We start from the raw sequence: 20,557 nt of genomic DNA, 5'->3' as shown, positions 1-20,557 counted from the left end.
CTATGAGTCACAAGGGGGAACAGACAAAAATGTGCAAAGGAAATTAGGGGAAACCAATTGTTCTTATCTTAAACATCAGCTGACAGTGCATGCTCTCGTAATATGCTGGAAGTATCACCTTCAGCTCTGCACTAAGACACATCATACTCTACAGAGGTCATGGATGTGTTCATGGTTAACTTCCACTGCTCTTACAGGTGATGAGTCACAAAGCCTGGCTCACACATTAGACCACTTCCTGACCAAGTGACCTCACTCAAGTAGAACAGGATGTAACCACTGCCTAATGCATTAATACAGCAACTGGTAGATTCCACTCTCACATTCCGTTCCAGCCTGTAGATGTGAAAACACGCCCAGCAGTTAGAATCTGTTTAACCTTTATCTAGACTATACTTACACCAACCATTTTGATTATAATCATCGAAACAGCCAACTTATATGTCTTCCACCCTATTTTGACTTGTGATTACCAGCCTAGTAAAGGTCTCACTCATTTTAAAGAGCATGAGAAAAACAATAGAAGCCTCATGGGGCAGCCAGACAAAGGTCTGTTCTGGATTGGCATAGAACACTGCAGAGAAACAAAAATGTTAACGGGGTAGTGCCATTTCGTTTTGCTAAAGAAAAATAAAAACAGAGAAAAGGGAGAAAATAAATTGTAAAAGATGAAATTTGGGATGAAATCCTAGAGGATCTTGAATGGCAGTTCCAACAGGCAGGATAAGGAGCAGATATCTTAAACAACAGCAAATCACAATGAGTGTTGGGCCCCATGAAGGCTTGGCAGGGTAAGATGATGGAGAGAGGGCCTGGAAAAGCAAAGTAAATACCCAGCTGTGATGGGTCGAAGGAAGAGTGAAGGGGGACAGAGGGGGACAGAACTTGTGCACCAGGGTGATTGAGACAAAAAGTTGTTCCTTGCCAGTAGTTCCCAGGACAATCCTCTCCCTGGGCCCCAAATCCTCACCAGATCATACTTTATCACCAGACTCTCTGTCATCAAAATAGTAGACACTAAAGCACAGCTAAATGCTAGGTTGCATGAGAGCCTGGTTTCAATTCTTAGCACAAAAAGGAAAAGAGATAGAGGATAGGAAAGGGGAAAGAAGAGGAGAGGGGAGGGTGAGGGAAGAGGAGGGGAGAGGAGGAGAGGGGAAAGGAGGGGAGAGGAGGAGAGGGGAGAGGAGGGGAGAGGTGGAGAGGGGAGAGGAGGAGGGTAGGAGCGAGGGGAAGAGGGGGAGAGGAAGAATAAACACATTTGTCAGATTGAGGCAGGAGGATCATTATGAATTTGAGGCCAGCACGGCCCATAAAGTGAGTCCTGTCTAAAATAAAGGAGGAGTAAATATAAATACATAGGTCTTGGTATAAACTAGATGGAACATGAGTTTTTTACATTCTGGCATGTATGGCATGATTGAATGAGACATGAGTCAATGATGTCAACGGTACATGCTAAAAAGATGAATATACTTTGTTTGTTTTTACAGATCTTTCCCCTAATCTCAGAATGTGGTCCAAGATAAGCCAATTTTTGAGCACCTGGCTGCATCCCTGTGATAAATTAGATTCCTGACCCCAACTTGTTCTATAAGATATAAAACCCAATGTAGAAGGCTCAGGTTATGGTCTCTATCTTTTTAGGAGAGGCTATCAACAGAGGATGAGGGACTAAACTGACTCATGAGTTACATGGATCTGAAAAATGTGTGAGTGGTTATGGAAAGTCTTGCATTTAAAAAGGCAACGTCTAAGTAATTGAATAAGCAGTAACACATGACATGTGTATACTTACAACTCAGCAAATTCACTTGGAGTACAATGGGCTGGTATGTGTGGCACACACTCATGGATGAGAAAATTCAAAGCTGGGCCTATATAGATGCTCATGAAAGTGCTGTTGTGATATCCCAAAGGTGGGAGAAACCTGGGCATGCATACAGTATGACAACAACTGACCCAGCCTAACATGAAGTAGGTAGAGAGGAGCATATCTGCTTCTCCTAACAAGGTGAGGTCACCAAGACATCAATGAAGGATCTGTATGGTGACATGATATAACACTTGTTCTCTAAACTCTCCTGCAGGGATGGAGGACTGTCAAGATTCATACTATTGATGGGTCACATCCCTGGGTTGGAAAGGCAACTGGAATTGGAAGTAACACCAAAGGCCTCAGCTCTATTCTTTCCCACCTTTATGTTAGTGAGGTGAATAAAGTTAAGACAATTGTTTTGCCCTTCAAATTTTATGTGGGAATTTTAAATTTCTTGGTTCTAAAATGTCTATTATTATCCCTTTAATTCTAAGATTTTATACCACAGAAAACTTTCCTCTAAAGTGATTAACTAGAAAAAATGTTTAAAAGGTGCTAGTTTAGACCAGAAGTTAAAAGTTGAATAACAATGATAGTACATAATTGATTAATAGGTAAATGACTGGTAGATAATAGACACATCATAAACAAATAGTTTTGTAGATTACTGATGATAGATAGGTAGATAGGTAGGTATGTAGGTAGATAGATAGATAGATGATAGATAGATAGATAGATAGATAGATAGATAGATAGATAAACAGACAGACAGACAGATTAGCCAAAGGACACTCTAATCCCCTGACCAGAGACCTACAGTCTCCATGAAAGATACCATCTTTACAAAGGATTGCCAAGGCAAGTCAATTATTATAGTCATAGGACATCTGCAGCTCAAATGGTGTGGAGGTGTGTGTGTGTGTGTGTGTGTGTGTGTGTGTGTGTGTGCCACTGAGTTGCTAAGGCTGGGAGATCCTTGAATAGGTCAGTTTCCAGGAGTATGAGACATTAGCAGTCTGCAGGAGACCCAAGGATGGGACACTTAAAACTAGAGCAAAATCATCTCAATTGAAATGATTCACAGAATTATTTTTCATAGCTCCAGAACCAGTGGCAGAAAATCATTTTCTAAATTAGAAATGGTGATGCACATCTTTAATCCTAGCACTTAGGAGGCAGATGCAGGTGGATCTCCATGAGTTTGAAGCCATTCTGTTCTTCACAGAGAGTCATGGAACAAAGAACAGCCAGGATTAGGTAGAGACTGTGTGTGTGTGTGTGTGTGTGTGTGTGTGTGAGAGAGAGAGAGAGAGAGAGAGAGAGAGAGAGAGAGAGAGAGAGAGAGAGAGAGAGAAATAGACAGAGAGACCAAGACCAAGAGAGAGGGAGGGAAAGAGGGAGGGAAAGAAGAAGGAGGAAGGAAGGGAGGAAGGAAGGAAGGAAGGAAGGAAGGAAGGAAGGAAGGAAGGAAGGAAGGAAAGAAAGAAAGAAGGAAAGGAAATGATGAACTTTGTATTAGTTCCAGTTTTAGAGAACAAGGAGGATCTAAGGCAATTTTAATAGAGTTCAGCCAATAACAATTAACAGCAAATCACCTTCTGCTCCCTGAGGACATCTTCACTTATGGTGTTTGGGGTAAAGCATCATCGGGGGATTCTAGCACAGGACATCAAGGAAAATCCTAACCTACTATGTTGTCCAAAAGCAGAATTCATTCTTTAAGTAAGTCAGAGGAGCCTCCAGAACATGAATCCTAAATGATAGAAAGTTCTGCAAAAACAATAAGGTAGCCTTTCAGGAGGAGCATGGCTCCTGTGTGGATTTTGGTTACTCTGGACTGTAGTTTTAACTCCCATTCAGAAGTTACCTTGTAAATCAGGGTGGGTTTTTGGGTTTTTTTTTTTTTTTTCATGCATCTGAAAGCAATAGCTACCAAAATGGGTTTGCAAAAAATATTTCTCGGAGCCCAAAGCTGAGTCCAATCTGTAAGGCTGAGCATGTGAGAGTCACTCTGGGAAAGGGTGTTTAATGAATAACTTTGCAGTAAAAGGCCTTGAAAACTCCCTCAGAACACTAGATCCCGGCTCCCTGTCTAAAATACATTAACAGCCTCCAGAAGGTTTTGAGACACTGCTAAGGGCATCAGGCCAGCTTCAGAAGCCCTGACATTTCCATTCTGCCACAGAAAAAGGTTCCTCCTTGGTCTCCACCCATCCCCCCCCCCACCATCCAGGCTTGCTTTGGAGATGGAGGGGGCTGGCTGTTCTGCTGGAGAGAAAGATTGATAAAGCCAAGGCATCAGACTTGTTTCCTATGCATGAAATTGATTAAATGCTTCACGAAATGGCTTATAAGTTTGCTTCTCATATTTCTATCACCCACTGAAAAGATTACAGAAACTTCGCATATGACCATGTTGTATACAATACCAAATTACAAAAGGTTGTAAAAACTAATGTTTTGTTTTAAAGTTTTGAGCAGGACCATATGCCTTCAGTGACCTTGAGTAAGCTATTTTAATTCAAAACATTTCAAAGACTACAAAGGGGGGAGAAATATTCAACAACATAACAAACCAGCCTAGCTGGGTAGACTTCGGCTCGGGCTGTTCAACTTCTTGGTTTTTGCTTAGGATAGAGCAATACTCCCTGTGCAAATGCCTGGGCTTCGAAAGCTGGGGAGCACATGCGGTGTCACCAGGGATATATTTACAAAGGAGATGAAACAAAGCCGTGGAGACCTCCCAAAAGCTGAGTCTGTTCTATTATTTTTAGTTCAGACAGGCGCATCCTAGGGCGTAGGCGTCCTGAACACACTTGTAGGACCACATAGAGAAGATGACAACTATTAGCAGGGGTGGGTGGGATTGTTTTATTTGGGGGTTTTGTTTTGGTTTTAATCTTTATACATCTTTCAAATGTCAAGTATGTTATATTTTTTTGTCTTCCATGTGAGAATTCCTTCTAAGGATTATATAACGTTGGGGGCAGGGGGTTAGCCTAGAAGCAATTTACAGGCAAGCAGGTGACCCACAGATGTTACTTAGGAAACTAACCTTTTGTAACATGGCCTGAAAATACCTTCACTTGTACAGGAAAAATGATATTCCTTCATAACATTTATAGGACATCATGTCCTAAGCAAGAATTAACATTTGGCATTAATGCATGCTTCTTGCAGTAATTTCAAGACAAGAAGGTTTACAACCAGTGATGTGGGTAAAACCCCTACTGGTCTGGTGTCTGTGGGGTAAGCCCAGCTTCTACCACATTCAGAAACAGTCAGTACAAGGGCAAAGATTGCCGCCATAGCTAGGACAGGTCAGAGCCCAGTGAGGCGGTATTTGTCAGTGGAACAAACAAACAGAAGCTTTTCAACACCAGGTCCAGCCTGTGCCAAGCCTGCTTATGCCCTGTAGTTTCTAGGCACTTCCAATGACTCTCAACCTTACTGCTAACATCTATCTATCTATCTATCTATCTATCTATCTATCTATCTATCTATCTATTTATTTATTTAATCTGGCATTTGTTCATTGTACATCCTATAGTGAAGGATACTTTCAAGTATATGGTACTTTGAGTATATTTTCTCCATACTGTTCCCCTTTCTCTCCTCTTCTCATCAATTCCCTTTGTTGCCATAGACAGTTTCAATTCTCCTTCATATGATGTATGTATGTGTACTTGCACATGTTTCTGAGATGGAGAACAACAGGTATGTAAGCACGTGTTTAGGAGGGTGATTGAAGAACAACATCAAATGTCATTGCTCGGGTACCTTCCTCAGATGTCATTGCTCGGGTACCTTCCTAAGGAGTTTTTGTTTGTTGTTTGTATCTGAGACAGTGTCTCACTTACCTGGAATTTGTCCAATAGGCTAGGCTGGCTGGTCAGCAAGTCCAAGGATCTTTCTGTCTCCACCTTCCCAGGTCTGGGAGTACAAGCATGTGCCACCACACCCTGGTTTGTTTTTTCTTTTAATGTGACTTCTGGGGGTTGAACTCATGGCCTCCTGCAGTCAAAGCAAGGATATTACCAGCTGATCGGCTTCCTTAGCCCCCTCACTTTATTTGCATGTCATATGTACATATAAGATTTTATGAATCAATATACAATCTAGGATCCACAAGTGGGAGAAAACACACTGCATTTTTTTCTCTTTTTCTTTTCGTTTTCCCTTTTTTGTAAACCAGACCTATTCTGGGAAACATGCCAACAATTCAAGGATGGTTTAAGCAGACCACCAGCAGCTGGACAACTTATTTAACTCTTTGGTGATGGTTACATGGCCCTGCTGGTTGGCATGGAGCCATCACTTAGGTAACCCTGACGTCATAAGCAGAGAGTTTAATGAGTTATCACACTGATGTTCCTTTCTGCACAACACATAGGCCGAGCTTCTGCTCACAGATATTTGTCAAGTTAGCATTTGAACCCACAACACCAGAAAGTCGATCCTGGAATATCAATTTTACAGGCTCCTCCTTTTTTAAAGGGGTTTTGATGACCAAATCTGGTGGCTGCCACCTTCCCAGTAGAGGGCACATAGTAATGTGTTTGAGGCTTGGAAAAGCCTGATGCATGAAAACAGTCCTATTTAACTCACTTTGCCCTAGACACTTTTAAATTTTTGTAATGATGCTTGTGACCAAGCCAACTGTGCTTTGAAATGTCCTCTGTGGGACATTGATGCCAACAGCTAGTCCACCTCTTGTGAAAGTTCAGCACAATCTAAATTGTCTTTTCAGAAAAATTCTTGATCAAAACAAAAAGAGTCAGTAAGTAGGTGATTGTCACCCCCTCTCCTGAGGGCAGGTTGACCTCAAGTCACAGGCATAAGTTCCCTCTCCTTACTAAGGCATTTTGTGTGTTCTATAGCTCCTAAGATGAAAACAGCAGACCGCACTCCACTACACAAAAGCCTGTGCCCTTCAAACACAGCATTGGGTGCCCAAATGAACATTAGATAGACATCAAATAAATACTCCCTATCTGTTGATTTTTCTTACTACTTCCTTTTCATTAAGGTTATTAGTGAGGTCAGTGAAATGGTTCAGCAGGTAAAGGCATTTGCCACCAAGATTGACAGCGTGAGTTCAATCTCTGGGATCCACATGGCAGAAGAGGAGAGGTGACTCCCAAAGGCTATGCTCTGACCTCCATAAGTACACCATGGCACACGGCATGCAAAACACACACACACACACACACACACACACACACACACACACACACACACACGATGTTTTTAAAAAAAATGATTTACAAATCTGTTCGCTTACTCTACTTCAAATAATAGACAAAAATCTCTTCTTCCCTTTCTGCAACTGAGGTCATTCAAACACCAAGCTCATTGAGGAAAACCTAGCTGCTGGGGGGTGTAGCTAGGTTAGAATGCCTACCTCACAGGGAAGCTAGCTCATCCCTAACTCACCATAAATTGCCTATGGTAGTACACATCTGTAAGCCCCCATAGTTGAAAGGGCCAGAAGATCAAGTTTATCATTAAGAATATAGCAGAGAGGTCAAGGTTCACTTGGGATATCTGAGCTCTCCTCTGAACAAACAAAAACTTCTAGCCATATAGTGTCATTGGTACTTTTGAAGATAATCTTGGATCTGCTCTATTTTTTTAGGTAAATCATTTGCAAATTTCAACATACTAATTAGTACAAGCAACAAACTGCCCATCTTTTGGGGAACCTCAGATATGACTGATGATGACTGGGCTATGTATATATAGGATGCAGACATGTATCCTACAACCTTGGCTCTCAAGATATCAAGTATACTGAAATGGTCTTAGAGAAGGGCCTTAGAACCTGCATTTCTAATAAGTTCTCAAGTGACACTCTCATTCTTGGTCAAGGGACAGCCCTGGGAAGATGAGCTGTAGAACAGTTCATGACCATACCTAATCCTAGGGCTGAGAGAAGAGCTCAGTTGATAAATGTCTTGCTTGAAACACTTAAGGACCTGAGTTTCGATGCCCAGCACCCCCATGAAATCCTGGTGTGGTATTACACATCTATAAGTCTAGCACTTGGAGGCAGGAGTGGAAGGCAGGAGGAGGTGGACCCCCACAGAGTGCTAGCTAGCCAGTCTAGCTGTAAAGATAGATCTGTGATTCCAGATTCTATCAGAGCTCTGTCTTAGAAAATGAGGTGGAAAGACATAGAGGAAGACATCTTCCGGCTGCCACACACAAGTACAAGTATATGCACAAATGTATACACTAAACACACACACACACATACACACACATACACACACACACACACACACACAAATAAATAAACACCTAATCCAACCTCCAGAATCCACACACACCCAGATGGAATCTCTCAGAAGATCATGCAATCATGTGGCTTTTCAATCAACTCCTGGAATGACTCAGATCATCCAGGTCTGAACTCCAAGCCTTGGACCCCTTGCCTGTCTCTGAGCATAGGGACTCTGCCTTCTAGGGGCTCCTTCAAAGCATGGGGAGGCTGAAGACATGTGAGTGCTCCTCCAATAACTTGTCTGGAAATTGGCATATTGATGGCTAGTGTCATCGTGCTGTAGTATGCATAAACCCCTCGCTCTGTTACACAGCCCTCAACAATCCAAAATGTCATTGTTTATTCATCAGGCCTTCCAAACTGGCCCTTGTCAGCTCCTGCTAGAGGGCCTGCTGATAAGGATCAGCAGATGATTGGACGCACACATTCTTAACATGACTGACCCATGACATCTGGAAGGGCAGCCCCCAAAGCCTGACGCTGAACAATACTTTCTTTTCTCCCCCTTATCTAGCCCAGATGATTTTGAGATTTTTTTTTTTTATTAACTCATCAATGACTGGAGATGTCATTAGAATGAATGGGAAGTTTTTCTTTCCTTTTCTCTGGGAGAATAAATGTACCATTTTCTGGGAGAGCATGAATCAGCTCAATAATGAAATGGTTAAGACAAACCAAGTGGAAAGACTTATTTTATTAAAATCTGAGATCTCACTCATGATTGCCGGGATTGAAAATCTACAAACAGAAATAGCAACTTGTTTCAGAAATATGTTGGGGAAGAATGTGGCAATTTGATCAAGGAAATAACTGCCCATAAAATTCAGCATGCAATTCTCTCCAGTTGTGGGCTCAATCATATCAAACTAACAGCTAAATAAAGAGAGAATTCAGCACAAGGCTCCCAAAACCTTTAAATGCTTCTTAACCTACACTGTCATTAAAGCAGCTCTAGTGCCTGCATGCCTTTAATTTTCACATCTGCGGGATCACTTTTAAAAATCAGATGAGATCTTTGAAGGCACTTAAACTGCAACAACCTTATGCTTTTTCATATATTCTTGCTCTTTGGCTCTTTCGATCTGGACTGTGTGGCCAATTAGTGGACTATCTCAAGGAAGCACTAATCATCTTGAGAAGTTGAAACTGTAAAAAGCAGGCAGCCTATTTCCATTATAACTGATTGGCTTGAGAACAAGCAAGAGAGGAAATGTCCCATGGTTCTGATAACTTTTTCACATGGGCTTGTTTCAGTGCACACTCACACACAGAGACAACTACAGACAATTATGTACAATGCCGTTCACTGACTCAGAATCTTTAAAGTTCAATTTGAGTGGATTCTTCTTCCGGGTTCAGCTTGGGGCATGTGAGAAGGCAGCTCAGAGAGTGGGTTTACACTGATTTTATCAGCTCAGACCATTCATGTGGCAACAGAGACATCTATTACTAGATGTGTTTCATATGTTACTAAAGTGTTTACTAAATTTCACTTTTGTCAAAACACATTGTGAGTTAATGGAACCTCATAATACACAGAGAAGCAGTCCCTAGAAGAAGAAAAAAATGGCTGAGTACTTCAAAAATTTTGCTCGTAGAAACTGAAGTCAGGAAGCTATAATCAAGATTTAAATTCAATTTAAGTCAAATTTTATTCTTTGTTGTTATTATTATTATTTTAAGACAAGGTCTCAATGTGTAGCTCTGGCTGTCCCAGAACTCACTGGGAATAGGCTGGCTTTGAACTCACAGAGATCTGCCTGCCTCTGCCTCCTGAATGCTGGGATTAAAGGTGTGCACCACCACACCTGAACAAATTTTAATCTTAAATTGAGTGACTGCAAATTTCTGTATTTATTTGCCTGGGAGAGGATTTTACTCATTGCATGATATGATAAGTAGAATAAGTAGTATTAGGAGATTAATTGAATTTGATAATTTCATCACTAAATTCACTAATATTGACAGTAAGTCTGCTCTTTCATCTTTCAGTTCACAATACTGCACACGCCTAGTGGGGAAAAAAGAGTTAAAATCCAGATGTTTGTCAGATTCAGATGGGAAATGTCAAGTAAACAAAACACCAAGGTTGTTTTAAACTATTTTTTTTCTTTTTATTGACGTTTGGTGTCAGTTAGGCACAGTCTTAATCTGTTCTCTCACAACCAATTTTTTTAAATATATTATTTGCTAATATTTGAATTCCTTCTTCACAAAACTATCTTCAAAAAACTTTCTTGAATTAATTCTTGGAGAAAATCCAAGGCTTTTTTTTTTTTCAATCTTTGTCATGGGTGTGTGTTCACATGTGTAAATGTGGTTGTGTGTGTGCCATGACATGTGTGGAGAAGTCAGAGAACCACCTCACTGAAAACAGAGTCTCTTGTTCATCTCTCTGGGTGCCAAGCTGGCTGACCTTTGAGCTTCTGTGGATGGCATATCTCAGTCTCCTGTCACACAGTAGAAGCTCTGTAAGTACAGACATACAGTACCATGTCTAGCTTCTGGGATCCAAATCCAAGTCCTCACCCTTACACATCAAGCATTTTATTCGCTAAGCCACCAGCCAATGGGGCAAGGCTGTCTTCTTTAGAAACAAAAATGCAATATCCAGTATACTTACAGCATAAAGGAACCAGTCAGAAGGTACCATCTTTATACTGAAAACACTGCATATCTGTATTTTTATGTACTTTATTTTGTGTGTAGGAGTGCTTTACCTGCCTGTAGGTGTGTGTACTACATGCATGCCTAGCGCCCACGGAGGTCAAAAGTGGGCATCAGATCCCCTGGAAATGGAGCTAGAGATGATTGTGAATGAGCACAGGGTGCCGAGAACCAAACAGTTCCTCTGCAAGAACAGAAAACACTCTTAACTGATGAGCTAGCTCTCCACCCCCTATATCTGCCTTTTAAAAAGGTAGTTGTTTACATGATTGGAATGGTAACTTAATTTTAATTGAGATGCCTGGGCCAATTTGTACTCTAATAAGTAGCTTTGGAGAACCAAAAGGATCTCAAATGTCAATGATGACCATATTTTCAATGAGTTCTTTCCCCCTCTTACTAATTATTACATGCCAACATACATTCGCTTGGCCCTTCATATCTATGCACTCTGTATCTGCAGATTCTTCAAACTATGGATAGGAAAGTATCTGGAAAAAAAATACTACGTCTGTATTAAATGTGTAATAAATGTTTCTTGTCAGTTGTCTCTAGACGATGGAGTATAACAACGATGTATCTAGCATTCACATTGTAGTAAATATGATATGTAATTATATACTGTGCACAGAAGGTTCTGTTCACGTTCTGTGCAAATATCAGACTTTTATATGAGAAACAGGAATTCACAGATTTTTTTATGTCAGGGAGGGATGGTGAAGAGGCAGGAAGCAGTCCACTGTAGGTACAGATCATGAAGGACAGCTGCTCTTGACACATAATGAATGGTTTCCGCTCTGTAACTTTGGGTACAATAAAGTACCCACCTATAAAACTACAGATTTAGTGATGGACCCAGCATTTACATTTCCTGTGTGACCTTGACTCATTTGCTTGACTTCTAAGTCTGGATGTTTCTCATCTCTGAAATGGAGCTGCTAGAGGTGAGTGGTAAAGCATTTGCCAAACACACTTGAAACTCCAGGTCTGATTGGCAGCACCCCACCCCACCCGCAAAGAGAAGGTAACAGTAAGCCAGCTTCAAGCTGACTCAAGGATCTTATGAAAGAACTTTAAATGGCCAAGATACCTTAGCGATATAAAATGACCATTGACAAAATGGCTTATTGTCTATCTTGCATAATTACATAAAGACCATCATTGCATAAAGGGTTATTTGCTAATAATACAGAACTAAAACAGCACAGGAGAGAAAGTCACACTGAAAAGACCTGCACAAGTATTTAGTACACATAAATTGGATACAACCATGGCTACAAGCACAGGCTGGGCAGATCAGTGCCAGACGGGAGCTCACCTGAGTCTCTCCATGCTTGCTGACCCCAAGAGCTAATTCTTACACCTCTCTCTTCTATGGAGACTGGGTAGGCTAATCATAATGCCCACTGTGTCTCTGATTACAGCAGGGCATGCTGCCAGCCTGGGACCGTGTTCTTGGCCAGCCAGTGGCCTTAAATTTGATGGCCTCACATGCTCTCCTCCTTCGCAGCCTTCCTCCTTAGGCAAAAACTCAAGACACTGTGTGCAGCTGTTGCATGGCTGCAGGGCAGCCCAACCAACCTCTTGGTGTTTGCCTGGGGAGAGTGCATTTGTGTTTTGATTTTGCTATTAATAAGTTGTCATCAATGACCAAGCTTTTGGCCAGTCTTTCTCTCTGCTATAAAAAAAAAAGTCTCTGTGTGAGAACTAAGCCTAGTCACTTGTAAATGCTGAGAGCTCTAAACTCTGTCATACGTTTGAACCTCAAACTTTGATGTCATAGCTTCAAAATTCTGAGAAAAGTCATCAAAACTCTCCAGTCATACCTTTGAGTTATAAAAAGTCTGTGAGCTGCAGAAAAAGAATAAACAAAAGTAATGCGGCCTAGTACATCTTAAACTTTAAAAGTCTGCTGTGTGAAATGTTGCAGCAAAAAAAAGTTTGAGGTTTTGTTTTTGTTTTTACAGAAAAAGCACATACGTTGGGAAACGCCTTTCCAAGTTTAGCCCAACTTCTTTTTTTCTCTACGCGACAACTCCAGTGGTGACGGTCTAATCAAGTTTTAGCTCTCCAACTTTGAAGTCACAAATCTCTCATTAGGATGTTACTCTATCGGAACACTTGCTTCAAAGCACCAGGAATCAATACAAAAGGAAACAATAATAGTAAGGGAAGATTTCTAGCGCCATAATAGGGAAAGGTGTGTGAGCTGGAGAAAGAACTGTACAGGAGCCCATGACAAGTCATGATAAATGGGTCCTTATAAAATTCATGTTTAGGCAGCACCAGGCCGGGATAATGCCATTCGTCATGGCAACACTGGGCCGCTAATGAGCCCTCATTGCATATTCATGGACGTGGCAGTCCCCCCCCCCCTCCCTGAACTAGTGCCTGGAAATATCCCTACCTCAAGCAGAAGCTGAGCCTCGGCCTTCTTCTTCTTCTTTTCTTCTCTTTGGCTTTTTTTTTTTATTTGTTATGTTGCAGCAATTACACAGTGAAAGTGCTGCCCAAGATTGATTGCTCTGATCTGTAGTTCAATTGTAAATTAGAATACACATCCCCCCAGGGACACACGGCCCCTATTTGTGATTAAGAAAAAAGCTCCATAATAGACTAATAGCCAAAGTTCTCTCTCTTTTACTTTCAGGCAATTAGCTTGATGAAATGGCCTCTTTTTGTATACCCTGGAAGTGTAAACCGATATCATAATGAAGTATATGATGTTTATTCTATTATTTTCACCTTGCCGGGTATGCAAGAATGCATAAGTAATGGCTGCTTTGTCTAGTACATTTACTGATTCACAAGTAAACTATTTCTTAAAGATACAGTGTGTGCTTTTCGAGTCTGAGTTAAGCAACCCCTGTGGGTTAACCTCCATGCAAAGGACTTGTTCTGGTTTCATTCCTGTCGCTTTCATAAATACATCGACAAAAATGAACTTAGGGGTGGAAAGGGTTTACAGGGCTTACAATTCCAGGTTTCAGTCCATCCCTGAGAGGAAATCAAGGTAAGCATGCAAAGCCGCTAGTCAGTCACATTAACATCTACCTCCAAGAGTAAAGTAAAGGCACCCATGCTGCCTGCTGGCTTGTTTGCTGGCATCTAGCTTTTTTTCCTGTCCTGCGTAGTTCAGGACTCTTCCACCTAGGGAATGGTGCCACCCACAATGGAGCAAGTCTTTTTACATCAATTAACAATCAAGACAGTTCCTTACAGACGTGCCCACAGGCTAATTTAATTTAGATAATTCCTCAACTCAACTCAGCTCTCCATTCAGGTGACTCCAAATTCCAAATTGTGACAAGTTGACTTTTAAAAGTAACCATCCATTGTACCATTCAAAATAAACTCTCCAGGTGGTGTGGAGGGCAGAATTCTGACGTGGATGAGGCACCCAGTCACTAGGGGTACTATGAGTGAATGCAGAACAGAACAGACATGCCAGCACTTAGATTAATGAAGGCACCATGCATCAAGGAGTGATTGTCGAGCAAGTTACCAGTGCACAGTGCTGTGACCTTCATCTCCCCACTTAGCTGTGGGACACCTCCTTAGTCCCTAATCTTAGATGGGTGGATAGAACACTTCCTATGCAATAGTTGGGGGTTTTGTTTTGTTTTGTTTGTGGATTATACCTCCCCTGCCTCAAAAGAAGTCTTGTCTCTTTCAAAATCCAAAACTGTTCTGCAAGCTTCTCATAGCAAGGTGTTGCTCAGCTTCCTACATGCAGCAGCAGGTAGAATTTTCAAAGAGAGAGACAACCCACCAGTTCCTTACAGGAAAGCATGCCCAAGACCGTTTGGAGTCTTCTCTGTATGCAGTCCTCTCCTGTTTCTTTTTGCTTTTGAGAGGATTAGAAAGATTAAAGAGGGAAAAAGAACAGTCCTTTGCTGGGTGCAATGTCGCACACCTTTGTTCCTAGCACTGTGGCTTCAGAAGTAGGTGGATTTCTATGAGTTCAAGGCTAGTCTGGTCTGCACAGCCACTACCATTCCAGGGATAATGTCTAAAAACATGATAATAAAGTAAATAAATATATCCCAAAGAGCAAGAGAGCAAAAAGGAGGAAAAAATAATTAATACATGGAGAAAAGAAATTGGGCTGGAAGGTGGTGGCATGTTCCTTTAATCCCAGCCCTCAGGAGGCAGAGGCAAGCAGATCTCTATGAGTTTGGAGCCAGCCTGGTCTGCAGAGTGATTTCCAGGACAGCCAGAGATATACAAAGAAGCTCTGTCTAAAAAAAAAAAAAATCTGTCTTAGTTTCAGTAATTTAGATGTGTCTGTATTTCAAGTGTACAGTTCAGTTCCCTGTCAGTCAACAGTGACCCAGTTTGGGTTACTTACTGGACTGATGTTATATGGGGAAAATAAAATCTAATCCTTGTCTTCACAATATGAATTTAATTTGAACTTCTAGGAAATTATTTTCACAGCAAAATGACCTCAATAATTTTAATGCTGAAATGATGCACATTATTAAATTTGCTATCTTCTGAGAGCAATTGTTTGGTTTTTTAAAACTTTTTATATACATTTTTTAGACAGCGTCTGACTATATAAAGAGCCTGGCTATGTGCAGATCCTAGATTTTGGGTACATCCTATTTAGCTCAAGCTAGCCTCGGGTTTATCATAGTCTTCCTGAACCAGCTTAGTTTGTTTTGTTTTTTTTTAGGCAGAGTGTTACTATACAACTTCTGATCTCCCTGATTCAGCATCCTGTGAAGCTGGGATTATAGGTCTGCATTAGCAAGCCTGACTAATAATTGTGCTATTACTCCAAAGGCAAGAGTAGCAAACTGAACCACATGCAGAAAGGTGATGTGACTTACCCAAACCCACACACTAGTCAACGGAAATGCAAGCCTTGTCCTCAGAGTATTGAGTCCCAAATCTTAGCAGTCACTGGTATGCTCTGCTGCATCTTCCATAGCTAGCTCCTCCCCAGCTGCAGGACTATACAGCTCTCAGTGCTTAAAAAACCCAGTGATCCTAATTTATATGTGGCCAAGATTAACAAATGAGTTAAAGATGTACCTAGTGTACATGCAAACACAAACACATGCATACACAGATACTTCAATAAAAACTAGAAAGTCACAAATCACGATTCACTGTTACTTACCTGCTTACATGTCAGGTGGATAATCTATGGTACATTCCCAACAGACACTTAGAAGGATTGTACCTCAGTCACAGAACTGAAGCCTTTATACAGACAATTTGTATTTGAGACTCATGGGGATGATCACTCATCACAGTTCAAGAACTGGATGTGCCAAGTGATGTGAATCTGTATGGGCAGAAACCTGACTGAGTCTTGTCACCAAACATCTCTGCCAGACTTGGCATATGTTTCCTCAGCCTCACCCTATGTCCCATACTCCCCTCTAAGTGACTCAATCCTGGTCACCAATAAAGTCATTTCAGAAATGTCTCTTTATCCTTTCCCCAAAGACCTCTTTGATTTTTATCTCCATATATAAACCTCCTTCATTTCAGCAAAGGCCTTTCCCTTTGTGAAGTCATGAAGACACGATTTAGATCTGAATCCAAAACACATATATGTTTTCAAAGATATGCTAGATCTTCTCGCTTCAGTGGCCCTCCCATGTTCAGGGCTGCCAACATGCCAGATAGCCATGCACAGAACTCTTAGCAAAGCAGCAGGGTGTTCCTGGCAAATGAATGGTCACAGCTTCAACCAGAGTTGGACACTCAATAAATGGCTAGCTCCATTTTGAAAGAGTCTTGAGATGATAATGGTATTAAATACTACGTCCAAAGCAGAAGCCACAGGAGTAAGCAAAATCAATACTACCATGATTCCCTAAGAGAAAGTATAGCTGCATGAACAAGCAGGAGAAAACCCCAGAGATAAGCATGAAACAAACAAGCCCAGGAAAGTATATAAATACTTCCTGACCTAGGAAGTGGTGGCACATGCCTTTAATCCCAGCACTTGGAAGGCAGAGGAAGGGGGATCTCTGTGAGTTCAAGACTAGCCTAGTCTACAGAGCAAGTTCCAGAGCAGCCAGGCCTACACAGAGAGAAACTTTGTCTAGAAAAAAAAAAAAAAAAAAAAAACAAAAAACACTTCCTGAGCTCATCTGGAACCTTACTGCATCTTACAATAATAATAAGGCTTGTTTCTTTAGATTTTCATTCATTTATTCAATGGTGTGTTGTAGATTATGTATTGTGATAGTAACTCTTGGTTGTCTACTTGATTACATATGGAATAAGCTAAAAATTGAAGTGGCTGGGTACCCCTGGGAGAGACTTTTCCTGATTGAATCATTTAAGGTGGGAGGACCCACCATAAATCTGAATATTTTAAGGTGGGAAGATTTACCATGAATCTGGGCCACACTTTTTTAATGGCAGCCGATATAAAGGATATGGAAGAAGGAGGCACTTTCTCTCTTTTCCTGCCTGCCCTCACTCTTGCTGACAAGTTCAATCCTTCACTGACATTAGAGCACACTTCTTCAGGATTCCAACATATACTGAAGACCACCTGAGACATCCAAGCCTTGTGGACTGTGTAACTATGGGATTCTTGGATTTTCTATTAGTAGACACCATTGTTGGACTAGCTGGACCCACAGCCCATAAACTAGCCAAATAAATCCCTGTTTATATATATATATATAAATCAGTTCTGTTTCTCTAGAGAACCCTGACTAGTACATCTATCTTAACAAAACTTAACAAATAATCAAAAGGTGGGCATTATACCCTACTCCATGGAACTTTCAGTTTAATGGTGGATAAAACCATTCTATATTCAGGCCAGTGAGTGTGAAATAGTTTGCTATAATTTGTGCATGAAATATAATAAGAATACAGTGGGATTCATGATGGACAGTTAATTTAGATAAATGCCTCCATATAGGAAACTATGAAAGAGAAGTCTGGAGTGAGATGAGAGATGGAAGTGTTCTAAAGGGAAAAGCATTTCTGAGAACAGAATGTGGGAAGGTCCAATGGTAGGTATCAGCCTGGAAGATTAAAGGAGCATTAGCAGGCCAGCATGACTAGACCTCCAGGACCTGGAATAGAGAGGACTATGAGGAGGCTAAGGCAAAGATTACTGTAAAGCAGTCTGTCTCCTGCCATGTCCTGTGTGAGCCCAGGGCCAGGCCTGTCAGCACAGTGTTTGATATCAGATAGGAAATCCACTTGAGTCACTTCTAGGGAACAACAACTGCCTTTGTGACAGAAAGCCATCTGAGGAAATGCAGAGGCTCACTCATGCTATAGAAGGTCTTTGGGAATGGACTAGAGCAGTGGTTCTCAACCTTCCTAACACTGCGACCCTTTAATATAGCTCCTCATGTTATAGTGACCCCCAACCACAAAATTATTTTTGTTGCTACTTCATAACTGTAATTTTTTTACTGTTATGAATTTTAATGTACAAATTTTTGGAAATAGAAGTTTGCCAATGGGCTGCAACACAAAGATTGAGAACCACTGGACTAGATGGAGCCTAAGATCTCATAAGTACTCATTCTCAACTTCTTTTCACATTCACCTTGAGCACATGTCATGCCCTCAGTCACTTTCCTGTAGCCTTTGATATGACTAGGAGCTACCCACTCAGAACCATGGCTTCCTATTAGAGTGTGTGGTTGACATTTCTTGTTCGTGGTCTTGACCTCTGCATGTGACAGTGAATCCACAGGGAAGAGGGAAGAGAAGAAGAAAGAAAAGTATGTCTCATCATACATTCACTGCTCTATCCTGAATGCCTGATGTAGTGCCAAGCACTTGTAGATGCTTGAGGGTTTGATTTGTTCTTTATGCTATGATATTTCACACCCTGTTTTAATTGTGGATTCTTCCTATCCCTTCCTGTAAGTTCCTGAAGGGAAACATCCAAATTTTCATCCTTGTATCTCCCATGTATCAAAAGGATTGTTTCACATTTGGCCTTTGATATAAGTCTTGTCAGTTTATTGAAGCAAAAACACATAAGAGATCTTCATTAGTGTGAAAAACTCTACCTCATTAGCCAACCACAAGATGCGTAAAGCCACATTATCAGAAAGTCCTGCACACTGCCAGTGTTCATTGGTGAGAGAAGCTCTTCATGGTGGTACATTGAGTCTAAGGAGCAGCATGCACAAGGCCCTGAATCCAATCCACACCATCACTATCAAAAAATAAAGTCTCTCTCTCTCTCTCTCTCTCTCTCTCTCTCTCTCTCTCTCTCTCTCTCTCTCTGTCTGTGTGTGTGTGTGTGTGTGTGTGTGTGTGTGTGTGTGTGTGTGTTCATATGTATGACACAAGTGTGCATGGGCCGAGGCACATGTGTGGAGGTCAGACAACAACCATTAATTTTGGTCCTTACCTCCCATGTTATTTAAGACAGGGTCGCTTTTCGTTCATCTCTGAGTACACCAGGCTAGCTCACGCATGAGATTCCAAGAATTCTCCACCTCCCATCTCATCATCAGAGCACTAGGATTACAGATGAGGTACTGTGACCAGATTTATCTGGTTCCAGAGATCCAAACTGGAACCCTCTATTGTGAGATATTTTGATCGCCACTCTGACACTCCTGAGATGGTCAATAAAGTTTACCTTTAATCAGAGGATAGAACTAGCTATTAGCTGACCAAAATTAGCCATAGAGGTTTTGGAGGACCCAGGACATATAGAGAGATACAGGAAGTAGTAGGCAGGGGCTTAGGAGGCTAAGACCTTTTGGATCAAGGCGTGAGAGAGAAAAGAGGTCAGTGGATCATTTCTCCACTACATATCTGATAAGGTTTTTAGCCCAATATCTGACTCCCTATTTTTTATTGAAAGAATAATTAGATAGATGCTTCAGTCCTCACATTTCTTCATCAAGAATTTTACCGTGAGCCATTTTGCCATCCTCAAGCAAGCAGTATGTAGACTTACATATTCATGTACTAGTTTCTATGTGAAAAAGGCAATGGCCAGATTCTGGCCACCATTCTTTGTGTTCAGCCAAGTTGGAATTTAAGATATGCTAGTATATTGTTAAAATGATGCTTCTATTAACAAAGTGCCAATGGTCACAAGCTTCTTGTTGCCTGCTCTCCTAATCCAGGTCAACAGTAAACATGTCTGCTCCCTTTTGTAGATTTGGGACTTTGGAAGACAAGAAGCAATTATAAGGTACAGTTAACAAAAACTTTACAAAAAAAAGACAACAACAACAAAAAAAAAAAACACTTGATAATAAGTCAAACTGCCTTTAAATTTCTTTCTACCGAGTGTTGTCCTTTCAAAATTAATGTTATCTTTTAAAAATAGACCCTTTAAATAAACAAGATTGATGGTTGGGGCTGTAGCTCAGTGGTTGAACATCTGCCTAGGATATCTAAGGCCCTTGGTTTATAGCTCAGGACAGCAGTAAGAATAATAAATTTAAAATAAAGTTGATGTCCATAGCCTAACAGTTTCACTCAGGTTTTTAATCAATTATGTAAAAGCTTGCTGTTGGCTACTTAGATAGCTATGTGGGTCATCACTTTAAAATTAAGAACTCTATTGTGGCAATTTTTTTCTGTGGTCTGGAATATCTGAAAACCACCAACCAGAAATCTCTATGCATGCAGATGGGGGAAACATTTCAGCACAGCTTAACCTACTTAAATGTGGACATTCAACAAGAATGTCCTTGGTGTAAAGGCATAAAGTCTACAGTTTCCAATGACACTCAGTTAATATGCCTTCTGTCTTCAGCAAGATGAAAACTAAAGCTAGGAAAAATAGATAGATAGATAGATAGATAGAT

At 41.0% G+C, this 20,557-nt stretch overlaps 1 long non-coding RNA gene across 2 annotated transcripts in view; it reads right to left on the bottom strand.

Moving 5' to 3' along the window:
• Positions 1 to 5,803: 5,803 nt before the first annotated feature.
• Positions 5,804 to 20,557, bottom strand: part of LOC118570628 — a 68,058-nt gene continuing 53,304 nt past the window's right edge. For both annotated transcript variants that reach the window (XR_004943216.1, XR_004943215.1), the window contains exon 12: positions 5,804 to 5,833. This is a non-coding gene — a long non-coding RNA (uncharacterized LOC118570628). The remainder of the gene's footprint in view (positions 5,834 to 20,557) is intronic.

This window comes from Onychomys torridus, chromosome 1 (genome assembly GCF_903995425.1).
Source record: "Onychomys torridus chromosome 1, mOncTor1.1, whole genome shotgun sequence".
NCBI classification, from domain to species: domain Eukaryota; kingdom Metazoa; phylum Chordata; class Mammalia; order Rodentia; family Cricetidae; genus Onychomys; species Onychomys torridus.
The sequence above is the reverse complement of the archived record's forward strand: the minus strand, read 5'-3'. Positions and strand labels throughout refer to the sequence as shown.